This window comes from Bufo bufo, chromosome 4, assembly GCF_905171765.1.
Source record: "Bufo bufo chromosome 4, aBufBuf1.1, whole genome shotgun sequence".
In the NCBI taxonomy this organism is placed as follows: Eukaryota; Metazoa; Chordata; class Amphibia; order Anura; family Bufonidae; genus Bufo; species Bufo bufo.
In genome coordinates this window covers 424,736,120-424,752,020 of record NC_053392.1, presented here as the reverse complement: position 1 = coordinate 424,752,020, position 15,901 = coordinate 424,736,120, and positions in this window count along the sequence as shown.

The window sequence follows — 15,901 nt, the reverse complement described above, 5'->3', positions numbered from 1 at the left end:
CCACAGAAAAAGCCACTGCTGTCCAAAAAAAACATTGCTACACTTTTACAGTTTGCACAAGAGCACCTGGATGTTCCACAGCAGTACTGGCAAAATATTCTGTGGTCAGATGAAACCAAAGTTGAGTTGTTTGGAAGAAACACACAACACTATGTGTGGAGAAAAAGAGGCACAGCACACCAACATCAAAACCTCATCCCAACTGTGAAGTATGGTGGTGGGGGCATCATGGTTTGGGGCTGCTTTGCTGCGTCAGGGCCTGGACAGATTGCTATCATCGAAGGAAAAATGAATTCCCAATTTATCAAGATATTTTGCAGGAGAACTTAAGGCCATCTGTCCACCAGCTGAAGCTCAACAGAAGATGGGTGTTGCAACAGGACAACGACCCAAAGCATAGAAGTAAATCAACAACAGAATGGCTTAAACAGAAGAAAATACGCCTTCTGGAGTGGCCCAGTCAGAGTCCTGACCTCAACCTGATTGAGATGCTGTGGCATGACCTCAAGAAAGCGATTCACACCAGACATCCCAAGAATATTGCTGAACTGAAACAGTTCTGTAAAGAAGAATGGTCAAGAATTACTCCTGACCATTGTGCACGTCTGATCTGCAACTACAGGAAACGTTTGGTTGAAGTTATTGCTGCCAAAGGAGGTTCAACCAGTTATTAAATCCAAGGGTTCACATACTTTTTCCACCTGCACTGTGAATGTTTACATGGTGTGCTCAATAAAAAGATGGTAACATTTAATTCTTTGTGTGTTATTAGTTTAAGCAGACTGTGATTGTCTATTGTTGTGACTTAGATGAAGATCAGATCACATTTTATGACCAATTTGTGCAGAAATCCATATAATTTCAAAGGGTTCACATACTTTTTCTTGCAACTGTATATCCACCATTTTATGTTGAATGACAAGATTGAACAGTTGAACCACCATCTTATGCCTACCGCCATTTTGTGATATCTTTTCAACACATGTTTTGTACATGGACTATCTGCTGCGGAGGCGGCAGTGTTATATATGAAGAAAAGTTGAAGTTAATAAAGAAGTTATTTGAAGTATTTAGTGTGCTATTTAAACCTACTGTTTCCATAGAACGACACTAGATGAATTACAGAGTAATAGACAGTCTGGTTAGACTAAAAGTCAGAGATATCAAAATTATTCTAATGCCACAGCGCAAAAGGCACTTCATAGTACTACATTTGCCCCAGCGGAACTATTACCCTCAGAGGGTGAAGCAATAGCACTCCTCAACTTGCACAGTAAAGAGCGCATTAGCGCAGCGGAGTGCCAGCATATACTGCCTCGCAGCAACTGTTCCCTGAGTGAGAAAGCAAAGAGACCTCAGCGGAGCTACCATAGAGGCCATAGAACGTGGGCATTAATCAAACTGCAGCCGACTCTTAAAGTGGCAGAACGGCAAAGGTAAGATAGTCAGAGAAAGAGCGCCAACCCTCCTGCGATCCCTAGAGAGAGAAAGAGACGCATGGTGGGAGGCCAAAGTCCAGAGCTAGAGTGCCTGCACCGCTATCCATGGAGAGACCACGTACTGCAGCCAGCTAGTTTCCCGCCACTAGGCCCATAGCCTGCAGCAGCGTATCCAAGCCAGCGCATCGCAAGTCATCACAAAGCATCGCAAGTCTGCACAGAGCATCGCAAGTCATAACTGTCACGGCCTATGGTGTACGTCGTGACACTGTTGCCATGCCTGCTGTGCCAATGGCAACATTTTGCTGTTTTGGCATGTTGTGGCAGTGTCACAGGTTTTGCTGTGTGCGCCGTGACTTGCTGGCCACGCATGCTGTTGTCTGCAGCAACCTGTTGCCTTTTGCTTGTGTGTGCAATTCCCCTTTAAGTAGTGCCTCCCTGCTATGTGGTATGTGTGGGGTTAATTCACTGGCTGGAGCAAAGTGGTGAGTTGGGTGTGGTCTCAGGTCTCTTTACATGAGTGGTGTCGCTACAGGGGGGCAAGGGGGGGCGATTGCCCCCCCCCCCAGGTGATTCCTTGCCCCCTTCCCCCGCTGATTCGCTGCTGCGCCCTGCCGCCCACACTAGTGATGTCCGGTTCATGATCGAATCGTTCTTTTGAGGCTACATGCACACGACCGTGCCGTTTTTTGCGGTCCGCAAACCGCGGATCCGCAAAAAACGGAAGCCGCCCGTGTGCCTTCCGCAATTTGCGGAACGGAACGGGCGGCCATTGATATAACTGCCTATTCTTGTCCGTTTTGCGGACAAGAATAGGACGTTATATTTTTTTTGCAGGGCCGCGGAACGGAGCTGACACAGAGGCTGGGGAGGCTCCTGCCTCTGGGCAACTGTCGCTGCTGCTGCCGCGAATGCCGGGCTGCCGGCGCGCTGCCTGGAGGACAGAGGGAGTAGTGAGCACTGCACTGACTTACGTGCTCCCTCCCCGCTCCGCCTCCTGGCTCGGCCGCTCCGCTGCTCTGGTCTCTGCTGTCTGCTCAGTCGACGCTTACTGGCTGCGTACAGCGCGCGCACGTAGACCTGACGCGCTGTACGCAGTCAGGTCACATGTGCGCGGCGCCGTCTGGAGACCAGGAGCAGCGTGGGCCAGGCAGCAGCACACCGGGAGCGGGCCCCTGCTCTGGCAACTGGCATCTCCAGGGTGTAGAGGTGAGTGGAGCTGCGGAGCTGTAGTGTATATTACCGTTATGTGCGGCCACTCATATTACACTCAATTACTGTAATGATGGCATCCATTCCCAGCATTATATTTAGAGCCATCAGTTTCTCAGATTACAGAGTGGGCAATGCTGCCCAGCTGATGGTGCCAGGTTATAACATGCCAATGCCAGCCTGATGACAGTGTACTACACTGTCATCAGGCTGGCATTTGCATGTTATAACCTGGCACCATTAGCTGGGCAGCATTGCCCACTACACTGTCATCAGGCTGGCATTGGCATGTTATAACCTGGCACCATCAGCTGGGCAGCATTGCCCACTTTGTAATCTGAGAAAGTGATGACTGTCATCAGGCTGGCATTGGTATGTTATAACCTGGCACCATCAGCTGGGCAGCATTGCCCACTCTGTAATCTGAGAAAGTGATGACTGTCATCAGGCTGGCAATGGCATGTTATAACCTGGCACCATCAGCTGGGCAGCATTGCCCACTCTGTAATCTGAGAAAGTGATGACTGTCATCAGGCTGGTATTGGCATGTTATAACCTGGCACCATCAGCTGGGCAGCATTGCCCACTCTGTAATCTGAGAAAGTGATGGCTCTAAATATAATGCTGGGAATGGATGCCATCATTACAGTAACTGTATGCTCTGACTGTGTATTACTTCTCAGTGCACTGCCCAGTTTATTCTCAGTGCTGCTTCCTTTGACATTGGCATATGACTAGGATATGTCGGCGCCGGCCACTCATACTACACTGTCATCAGGCTGGCATGTTATAACCTGGCACCATCAGCTGGGCAGCATTGCCCACTTTGTAATCTGAGAAAGTGATGGCTCTAAATAATTTAGAGCCATCACTTTCTCAGATTACAGAGTGGGCAATGCTGCCCAGCTGATGGTGCCAGGTTATAACATGCCAATGCCAGCCTGATGACAGTGTAGTGGGCAATGCTGCCCAGCTGATGGTGCCAGGTTATAACATGCCAATGCCAGCCTGATGACAGTGTAGTACACTGTCATCAGGCTGGCATTGGCATGTTATAACCTGGCACCATCAGCTGGGCAGCATTGCCCACTCTGTAATCTGAGAAAGTGATAGCTCTAAATATAATGCTGGGAATAGATGCCATCATTACAGTAATGCCTCATGCACACGACCGTTGTTGTGTTCCGTGTCCGTTGTTCCGTTTTCCGTGATTTTCTGCGGACTCATTGACTTTCAATGGGTCCGTTGAAAACTCGGATAATGCACCGTTTGTCATCCGCGTCCGTGATCCGTGTTTTCAGTCAGTCAAAAATATATGACCTGTCCTATTTTTTCACGGACAACGGTTCGCGGACCCATTCAAGTCAATGTCCGTTAAAAAACACGGAGGCACGCAAGATTGTCATCCGCATCCGCGCGTCCGCGTACGTTTTTTTCCCTATCATTTGCAAGGCAAACTTGACTTAGATTTTTTTTCACTTTCCTTCATGTCTGGTGATCCTCCAAAAATCAAGGAAGACACACGGAAACAAAAACGGAAACGGATGACTGAACAACGGAACCCCAATTTGCGGACCGTGAAAAAATACTGTCGTGTGCATGAGGCCTAACTGTATGCTCTGTGACTGTGTATTACTTCTCAGTGCCCAGTTTATTCTCAGTGCTGCTTCCTTTGACATTGGCATATGGCTAGGATATGTCGGCCATAACTGTGATAAGACAATCATTTACAAAAAAAGGTGATTTACAGTGTAATTCTGTGGTTGTCGACGACGCTTGCCTGACTGGCTGAGTACAGCGCCCACTTTGACCTGACGCGCTGTACGCAGTCAGGTCACATGTGCGCCCTCTGGAGACCAGGAGCAGCGCGGGCAGCAGCACAGCACTGTGTCACGACCCAGCACAGGTTCCAGCAGGGATAGAGCAGTGTTATCCACAGATGCCCCCATAAGTGTGTCATCCACAGATCCCCCATAACAGTGTGTGTCATCCACAGATCCCCCATAACAGTGTCTCATTCACAGACCCCCCATTAGTTCAAAACCCACCCAAAGCATCTTTTGGTTAAAACATTTTTTTTTTCTTATTTTCCTCCTCAAAAACCTAGGTGCGTCTTATGGGCAGGTGCGTCATATAGGACGAAAAATACAGTAATATTATTTCCTGTTAGATTCTATGCGGCGGGTGACGCAGACTCTGCCAGGTCCGCATTCGCACCGGCCGCTGCCGTTGTGCTGGTATAATTACGCAATGCTATGGGGCTGGTATGTAATTTCTTCCAGGGCTCGTTTTTATCCCCAGTCTGGCCCTGCACGGAGCCGCCTATCTTTGGGAGCACTCCGGCTCCCAATGCCTTCCACAGCGACAGATTCTTAAGGGGGTGACAGCACTGGAACCAGGAGATGTTATAAGAACAGGAATGCTCTATAGGAATTAGAGCCTTCCCTCTCCATAGGTAAGTACCTGTATCTGTATTTTTTGTAATTTTTTTTCGTTTCAGTATTGCTTTAAGATCGGAGAAAGGTACCAGGCAATTAAAATTACTTACTACAGCAGACAAGTCCTCAGTATGCTTGCCTGTTGCTGGAGCAATCGGCCAAAAAATCAAAAAATATGCGCATCATTAGTGCCGATTTGCGCAATTGCGAAAATAATGACTGGAGATCACGAATTCTAGAACTCGCGAATTTATTGCGAAAAATTTGTGAAATATCACGAAAACGAATATTGCCTATGCCGCTCATCACTATTGCCGAGCATGACAACCTCTAGTGGGGTGGCATGAGAGATGTGGAAACAGCTCTCATTGTCTGAACATTGTTTGTTTAAATGAAGTTAAATGATCTAGACTGACATATTGCTGTTTAGCCACAAGAATACTCACCCAGCCTCGCCAAAATTAGTGATGGCTTAGTAAAAGGCACATGGCAGCCCACCTGGAGTTTTCCCAAAGGCACCTGAAGGACTCTCAGATCATCAGAAACAAAATTCTCTGGTCTGATGAGACAAAGATTGAACTCTGGTTTGAATACAAGGTGTCACGTTTGGAGGAAACCAGGCACCGCTCATCGCCAGGCCAGGCCAATACCATCCCTACAATGAAGCATGGTGGTGGCAGCATCATGCTGTGGGGATGTTTTTCAGGGGCAGGAACTGGGAGAATAGTCAGGATAAAGGGAAAGATGACTGCAGCAATGTACAGAGACATCCTGGATGAAAGATATATGTCAAACATGATTAAAAATAGATAATTGTGGAACAAAAAATATATATAATAGTATGAAATTACACCTGACCTTATGCTTACACAGTTGCTGTCACTACTGGGAACCTCCTATGTTTTTTATTTGCTTATTACAGAATGTCTGTTTTCTGATTGGAAAAACCTAAACCCACGTATCCCCACACATGAAAATTCAGCAGAGCATCGGACCAACTATTATAAATGGAAAAGAACATGAAAACCGGCCAGCTTTTTGACAGCACTATAGAGAAAATGGTTTTGACTGAGAAACAAAAGTGGCGAGATGTCTTGAAGTGCATTTTGGATGGAATTTTGTTTTGTGCAAAAAACAACCTTGCACTCAGAGGTTCTGAAGATATTATTGGAAGTCCACACGCTGGCATATTCCTTGATCTAATGGAGGTAATAAGTCATCACAACATGTCACTAAAAGAGAAGATTGAGACTCATCAGAAGCTCTGTGTCAATTACCTTTCAAGCAAAATTCTAAACTAATTTATCAGTATTTTGGGGGATACAGTCCGCTCTCAAATCATTAATAGAATAAAGGAAGCTAAATTCTTTTTAATTCTTTTTGACTGCACTCCTGATATATCCCATCAGGAACAAATGAGCGAAATAATCCGTTATGTTACAGTTGTGAATGGAAAGGTGACAATAGAAGAGAGTTTTATCGATTTTATCCCCACTAAGGAAAAAACTGGAAGTGGATTAGCTTCTGAGATAATGAACAAGCTACAGACTGATGGACTCGACTTTAAAGAGGACCTTTCACTGATTATTACACTATGAACTAACTATACAGACATGGAGAGTGGCGCCCAGGGATCTCCCTGCACTAACTATTATCCCTGGGCGCCGCTCCGTTCTCCCGTTATGCCCTCCGGTATCTCCGCTACTAAGTTATAGTAGGCGGAGATTCCAGTCACTAAGTTATGGTAGGCGGAGTCTGCCCTTGTTCTGCTCTAGCGCTGGCCAATCGCAGCGCAGAGCTCACAGCCTGGGAGGTTATTTTCTCACAGGCTGTGAGCTCTGCAATGAGATTGGTCAGCGCTACAGAAGAACAAGGGCAGACTCCGCCTATCATAACTTAGTGAACGGAGATACCGGAGGGCATAGCAGGAGAACGGAGCGTCGCCCGGGAATAATAGTAAGTGCAGTGAGATCCCCGGGTGCCGCTCTACATGTCTGTATAGTTAGTTCATAGTATAATAATCGGTGAAAGGTCCTCTTTAAAGATGGATGAGGGCAAAGCTCTGACAATGCAGCCAACATGGCAGGAAAATATAATGGAGTACAAGCAAGACTTCTTCTGGAAAATGAATATGCTAAATGTGTTCCATGTGCAGCACATAGTCTCAATTTGGCAGGGGTACATGTGGCATCTGTGAACCCTGACATTAAAACCTTTTTTGGGACAGTTCAAAGAATTTTTACTTTTTTCTCCAGTTCCACAGCTCGCTGGGAAGTACTTATAAAGCATGTTAAAACTACTTTAAAAGGCCATACCGATACTCGATGGTCATCCAGAGCAAGTGCAGTGAAGGCTTTGTATACACAGATCACTGAAATATGTGAATCACTCACAGACATTGCGGAAAATTCAGCAAATCCAGATTCAGTTTCAACGGCAGAAAGTCTGGTGATGCAAGTGGACTATGGTTTCCTGTGCAAACTTTTAGTTTGGAACAAAATCTTGGGTCATGTCGACAGAGTAAATCAAGCCATACAGGCCAAAGGCGTTTCTGTGTTGCAGGCTTCAAAAATGTTGACGGTTTAAGAGAAACCTTTCAAGAAATGAGGAATATTGATTTTCAGGAAGTATACCAGTATGCTTCAGAGGCATGTGGAAAACTTGACATCCCTGCAATGTCTCCTCAAAAAAGGCAAAGAAAGAAAAAAAACAAAGCACCTTATGAATCCCCTGATGAAGGAGCCAATCTGACTTCTGAGGACAACTTCCGAATTACTGTAAAACAGGTTTTTGACATTCTCATTTCTGACTTAACTTGGAAATCAAAAGCACTAATGGAAACATCCCAAGATTTTACATAAAAAAATAGAATGTGTCGGCAGATAAGAACCATTTGGCCCATCTAGTCTGCCCAATATACTGAGTACTATGGATAGCCCCTGGCCCTATCTTATATGAAGGATGGCCTTATGCCTATCCCATGCATGCTTAAACTCCTTCACTGTATTTGCAGCTACCACTTCTGCAGGAAGGCTATTCCATGCATCCACTACTCTCTCAGTAAAGTAATACTTCCTGATATTACTTTTAAACCTTTGCCCCTCTAATTTAAAACGATGTCCTCTTGTAGCAGTTTTTCTTCTTTTAAATATTCTCTCCTCTTTTACCTTCTTGATTCCCTTTATGTATTTAAAAGTTTCTATCATATCCCCTCTGTCTCGTCTTTCTTCCAAGCCATACATGTTAAGGTCCTTTAATCTTTCCTGGTAAGTTTTATTCTGCAATCCATGTACCAGTTTAGTAGCTCTTCTCTGAACTCTCTCCAAAGTATCAATATCCTTCTGGAGATATGGTCTCCAGTACTGAGCACAATACTCCAAATGAGGTCTCACTAGTGCTCTGTAGAGCGGCACGAGCACCTCCCTCTTTCTACTGGTAATTCCTCTCCCTATACACCCAAGCATTCTGCTAGCATTTCCTGCTGCTCTATGACATTGTCTGCCTACCTTTAAGTCTTCTGAAATAATGACCCCTAAATCCCTTTCCTCAGATACTGAGGTTAGGACTGTATCACTGATTTTATATTCTGCTCTTGGGTTTTTATGCCCCAGGTGCATTATTTTGCACTTATCCACATTAAATTTTAGTTGCCAGATTTTTGACCATTCCTCTAGTTTTCCTAAATCCTTTTCCATTTGGTGTATCCCTCCAGGAGCATCAACCCTGTTACAAATCTTTGTGTCATCAGCAAAAAGACACACCTTACCATCGAGGCCTTCTGCAATTTCGCTGATAAAGATATTAAACAATATTGGTCCCAGAACAGATCCCTGATGTACTCCACTGGTAACAAGACCTTGGTCTGAATATACTCCATTGACTACAACCCTCTGTTCTTTATCCTTCAGCCACTGCCTAATCCATTCAACAATACGGGATTCCAAGCCCAAAGACTGCAATTTATTGATAAGCCTTCTGTGTGGGACAGTATCGAAAGCCTTACTGGAGTCTAGATAAGCGATGTCTACTGCACCTCCGCCATCTATTGTTTTAGTCACCCAATCAAAAAAATCAATATGATTAGTTTGACATGATCTCCCTGAAGTAAACTCATGCTGTTTTTCATCTTTCAATCCATGGGATTTTAGATGTTCCACAATCCTCTCCTTAAGTATGGTTTCCATTAATTTCCCCACTATTGATGTCAGGCTTACTGGCCTATAGTTGCCCGATTCCTCCCTACTGCCTTTCTTGTGAATGGGCACAACATTTGCTAATTTCCAATCTTCTGGGACGACTCCTGTTGCCAGTGATTGGTTAAATAAATCTGTTAATGGTTTTGCTAGTTCACCGCTGAGCTCTTTTAATAGCTTTGGGTGTATCCCATCAGGCCCCTGTGACTTATTTGTATTGATTTTAGACAGCTGACTTAGAACTTCTTCCTCTGTAAAGACACATGCATCAAAAGATTCATTAGTCTTCTTTCCTAACTGAGGTCCTTTTCCTTCATTTTCCTTCGTAAAGACTGAACAGAAGTATTCATTGAGGCAGTCAGCTAGTTCTTTATCTTCTTCCATATACCTTCCTTCTTTTGTTTTTAATTTTGTAATTCCTTGTTTTAGTTTCCTTTTTTCATTTATGTATCTGAAGAATGCCTTATCGCCTTTTTTCCCTGACTGAGCTAATTTCTCTTCTGCCTGTGCTTTAGAAGCTCTTATAACTTGTTTGGCCTCTCTCTGCCTAATCTTATAAATTTGCCTGTCATCCTCGTTTTGTTTTTTTATATAATTCCTAAATGCTATCTTTTTGTTTTTAATGATTTTGGCCACTTCTGCTGAGTACCACAGTGGTCTTTTCCTTTTTTTGCTTTTACTGACAAGCCTAATGCAATTTTCTGTTGCCTTCAATAGTGCCTCTTTTAAGTAGTCCCATTTCTCCTGGACTCCAATGAAACTGTTCCAATCTGATAGGGACTCGTATACCACTAATCTAATTTTAGAAAAGTCAGTTTTTCTAAAATCTAAAACTTTTGTTTTTGTGTGGTGTGACTCAGTCACTGTACTTATAGTAAACCACACTGACTGGTGATCACTAGATCCCAAGCTTTCCCCTACAGTAATATCATATACCAAATTCCCACTTGTGAATACAAAATCTAAAATGGCCTCCTTCCGGGTTGGCTCCTCAACTACTTGCTGTAGAGATAATCCCAGTAGGGAATTTAGAATATCTGTACTCCTGGCAGAACTAGCTATTTTGGTTTTCCAGTTTACATCAGGAAGATTGAAGTCTCCCATAATGATAACTTCCCCCTTCAATGTCATTTTAGCTATTTCCTCAACTAGTAGATCATCTAATTCTTTGACTTGGCTAGGTGGTCTATATATCACACCTACACGAGTTACCTTATGATTATCAAGCTGCAAGGTAACCCAAACTGACTCTAAATTGTTCTCGCTAACTTGTTTCTTTTTTGTCCTGCACTTCTTACACTGGATATTGCGGAGTTACAGAAGGCTGCTTCCGATTTGGCTCTGAAGTATAACAAAGACTTAGATGCCATAGAGCTGTCTTCAGAAATTGAAAGCTTTAGGTTTCAGGTGCAACCATATTGCCACAAGCTATGTCGGCAACAGTTATTGATATCTGTCAAATGGTCTATGATTATTCACTGTCAGCTTGCTATCCAAATATTGAAACAGCGTTGTGTATATTTCTGACTCTTCCTGTCACTGTAGCATCATGTGAAAGAAGTTTCAGCAAGTCAAAACTTATTAAAAACTATTTACGCTCCAGTATAGGACAAGAGAGACTTTCAAATGTTGCCATTCTTTCCATTGAGTACTATGCAATGGCAAAGCAAATTGACTTTGGAAAGGTGATTGACCAATTTGCTTCAATAAAGGCAAGAAAAATTGCACTGTAATTTGCACCCGTATCTGTTTTGCACTTGGAATTTTGCTCTCACTCCTTTGGAGATAAATGACCACAAAACTATACAGTTTTTGATGCAAAACTTGCTAGTTTTTATTCTGTCTTGTTGACAGGATTATGTTTATTTATATTAAGATTATGTGGTTATTGTCTTATATGACTTGTTTTTGCACTTTATTTCTATCTTTATATGGATCTAAAGAGGTTGTGCATTTGTTTACAGCTATAGTTAATTGGTACATTAAACTGTGCATATTTATGTGTGATTACAACAGTATTTAGTAAAGACTCCACAAGTTGGGGGGGGGGGGGGGCGCACTTGGGCAGCTCAGCCTCTGTTGGTGGTGGACCTTGTCCCAGCCCTGCTGATACCCCTATAACTTAGGGGTATCAGGGTACATTATGCAAGGGTAATATAACTAAGGACCCCTGTATAATGTCCCCTGATAGCACTGAGTCCTCCTCAGTTATATTACCCTTGTATAATGTACCCTGATACCCCTTAGTTATAATATTATCCATAATGTCCCCTGATACCCCTCAGTTATATAACTGAGGGTAATCAGGGTACATTATACAGGGGGTAATATAATATATTACCACCATATAATGCCTGATAGGCCTCCTGAGTAACTTATATTACCCTTGTATAATTATGTACCTGGATACCCCTTAGTTATATGCTCCCGGCGGGGTCATATAACTAAGGGGTATCAGGGTACATTATTATACAGGGGTAATATAACTCAGGAGGCCTATCAGGCATTATACGATGGTAATATAGCTTACATTACCCCTGTATAATGTCCCATGATAGCCCTCCTCAGTTATATTACCCTTGTATAATGTACCCTGATACCCCTCAGTTATATTACCCCTGTGTAATGTACCCTGATATCCCTTAGTTATATAATATAACTAAGGGGTATCAGGGTGCATTATACAGGGGTAACATAACTAAGGAGTTCTATCCTATCAGGGACGTAATACAGGGGTAATGTAAGCTATATTACCCCTTTATAATGTCTGATAGCCCTCCTCAGTTATATTACACCCAATGTACCCTGATACCCCTTAATTATATTACCCCGGCGTCAGGGGCGTAGCTGCAGGGGAAGCGGCTGCTTTAGTATTTTTCAGTAGTATGATTAGCTGGTGAAAATTATTAGTGCCCCCCCATTTTTGACTGTGTATCTTCTGTGCCCCCCTATATATTGATCCTAGAGTCGCCACTGCTTTATATACTTTGGCTTGGAGACTGAGATCAGTTTTGGTTTGTCTGCCTTGCATGAGAGATGGTTGCTCTGTACTTGGATGAGATCTGAGGGCCATCCAAGTTTGACATCAATGTTATTTGCTATGTCACCCTGAGTGTTTCCTCCTTGTCTTCCTTCCCCTCCTTGTGCTCGGTGCCACCTTGCATCGGTGTCCGCATGGGGTCCAGGTTGTTTTGGTGTTTTTCCATCTTTGCTGCGGCAGGTAAGTGTTTGGTGTTCAGTTGTTACACTGTGTTCTTACCTGCCGTGCAGTTGCTTTCTCCCTGTCAGCTACTGGGCCGCTGGAGACGCCTTTCATCCGTGGTGATGGATGAACAGGAGGTCTCTGCCCTGTCACGATGTTGAGGGCGACTTCTAGGTTCGTAGGTATGAGCCCCCTTACCATTGAAAGCGGTTCATACAGCCAGGAGACTAGAGCTATTTTAGGGAAGCTATAGGAGGTGACCAGCTCCCTTTTCCCTGCCTATGGCCTAGTACTTGGTGACATTGTACGGTGGGGAGTTTCCCCCACTCCCTCCCGTGACAATAACAGAGCATCGCAAGTCTGCACAGAGCATCGCAAGTCAGCGCAAGCATCGCATCATATCAAGAAAAGACATGTTGTCATGCCGGTGACAGGTTTGAGAAGGTCTGAAAGAATATCTGCACATTAGTTATCTGACAGCCTCTTTTGGTTTCACTTTGTCTGTGTGTTGCTGGTATGTCCACACCCCCTGTTCAGGTGTGGATCATGTGACCTTCACCTCCCCCTATTTAGTCTGACTTTACCCATCACTCCTTGCTCTGGATAGCTTCATTTGGTTTTTGGAAGAGCTGGAGTGTGGTTCGTGGTGAAGTCCTGTTCATCCATCAGCCTCAGAAGTTAAGTGTTCCGCTTGTTGTGTTTTGTATTCCCCCCCATCTTTGTTGTTTACTAGGCCTCAGCGAGACGCTGGTTCCTTCACCAGGGAAGGAGCGGGTTGTCTCTGCACCGTCATTAATATTAGGGTGTCTGAGGGCCACCAGGGTTTTCTAGGTTTCTGTGTATGGGCATCTCTACCATCGAGAGGTGCCCATACCGATAGGATTTAGGGCCAGGGGCAGGGTTTTATAGGTGGTGACCCTTTTCCTTCCCTAGCGGTGAGGCCTAGTGTCTTTTCCCTTGCTTCTTGTTGTCTTTTGGTGTTCTCCCCTACTACATCTGTGATATTATCCAGAGCCCATACCGCAATTTTTTGTTCTGATCTGTGCAGCTATGGATGCTATGACTGCACTGGTCAAACAGCTGCAAAAATTGACTTTGGAGGTAGCAGACCTCCGTGCGATGGTTTTGCAGATTCAGAGTCCACAGGCTGCTGGTTCCAGTTGTGGGTTCCAGGCCTGTACTGAACCGAAGGTAGCTCTCCCGGAAAGGTTTTCCAGGGATAGTGACAGTTTCATCCGGTTCAGGGAGTCATGTAAATGATACTTTAGGCTGCGTCCATACTCTTCTGGGGATGAGTGTCAAAGTGTGGGTATGATTATTTCATTGCTAAAAGAGGACGCCCAATCTTGGGCTTTTTCTCTGCTGACCGGATCACCGTCACTCCGGTCGGTAGATGAATTCTTTAGAGCCTTGGGTATTATCTATGATGACCCAGATCGGATCTCTCAGGCCGAGACCAAGTTACGGCAGGGAGAACGTTCTGCGGAGACCTATTTCTCAGAATTTAGGAGATGGGCTACGGATACAGAGTGGAACTATTCTGCTCTCCGTAGCCAATTCTGCCGGGGTCTCTCTGAGAGACTGCAGGACGCATTGACTTTTCATGAAAATCCTGAGTCATTGGAAGCAGCTATGTCTCTTGCTGTACGTCTTGATAGACGCCTGAGGGAGAGATCTAGGGGTTCTCACCTTCAGGACGTACTGTCCAATAAGGGAACTGCTTCCTTTGACACTTATGGTGGACAGACACGGGTGGTTGCGCCTTGTGATGAGCCTATGCAGTTAGGAGGAGCTACTCCTGGAACTATTGGCAAAAGCTTGGGTCATGTGAAAGGAGTCTGCTTTTGTTGTGGCAAGAAGGGACATTTGGTGAATATTTATCTGTACTTTCAGCATCAAGGTGTAAACAAAAAGAAAAAAAGTTTAATCCCCAAATTACTATTGGTAGTATGGGTGGGGAGCAAGAAAACCTACTTTTGTCTTTTACTGGTAGTACCCATTTTCTCCTGTCTGCCGAGGTGGCGCTAGAGTCCAAAACTGTGAAAATTGAAGCATTTATCGACAGTGGGGCAGGAGTTAACTTGATTGATGGACAGTTTGTACGCATTCACGGGTTGACTACTAATGCATTAGAGAATAGTTTTTCTGTCTTTGTAATTGACTCAGCACCTTTCGCCCAAAAATGCCTGTCGCAGCCTCGCAGGTAGTGAATGACATTAATTTAAGAGTGGGTGATTTGCATCAGGAATCTATCTCCTGTTATGTGTTGGAGGGTCTGCCTGCTCCGTTGGTGTTGGGCTTACTATGGTTAAGCAAACATAACCCTAACATCGATTGGCAAGCGAGACAGATTCTCAATTGGAGTGATTTTTGCATGGACAACTGTCTTAATGGATCGTTCTCTATGGTTACCACTAAAACTGTACCCTCGTTCATTTCAGAATTTTCTGATGTTTTCTCTGAGAGTGGTAATCAGGAGTTGCCTCCACACCGGGAGTATGACTGTCCCGTCAATCTTATTCCCGGAGCTAAATTGCCCAAATCTCGGTTGTATAATCTTTCGGAACCCGAAAGAAACGCTATGCAAGAGTATATCACAGAGAGTTTGGCAAAGGGACATATTAGACCATCCAAGTCCCCAGTGGCTGCTGGATTTTTGTTTGTGAAGAAAAAGGATGGTACCCTGAGACCATGTCTGGACTTCCATAAGCTCAATCGTATTACCGTCTGTGATCCTTACCCCCTTCCTTTGATTCCGGATTTGTTTAGTCAGATTGTCGGTGCCAAGGTGTTCTCTAAATTGGATCTGAGGGGGGCATATAATCTGGTAAGGATCAGGGAAGAGGATGAGTGGAAGACCGCATTTAATACCCCTGAGGGTCCTTTTGAAAACCTGGTCATGCCCTTTGGGTTAACCAATGCTCCTGCGGTTTTTCAACACTTTGTCAATGACATCTTTCATCATCTGGTGGGAAGGTTTGTCGTTGTATACCTTGATGACATACAAATTTATTCGCCTAATATGGAGACTCATCAGGATCATGTGAGAGAGGTGTTACAGATCCTAAGAGAGAATAAGTTGTATGCTAAGATGGAAAAGTGTGTATTTGCTGTACAGGAAGGGCAATTTCTGGGTTACCTGCTCTCATCCTCAGGTTTTCGTATGGATCCCGAGAAGGTCCGTGCCGTGTTGGACTGGGATCGACCCTAAAATCTGAAAGCGCTTATGCGGTTTTTGGGGTTTACCAACTACTACCGTAAATTTATCTTGAACTATTCATCGGTGGTTAAACCTTTAACAGACATGACTAGGAAGGGTGCTGATATTTCTATCTGGTCTGATGAGGCATTACAGGCCTTTTCTGCTATGAAAGAATGTTTTGCTTCGGCCCCTATTCTGGTGCAACCGGACGTGTC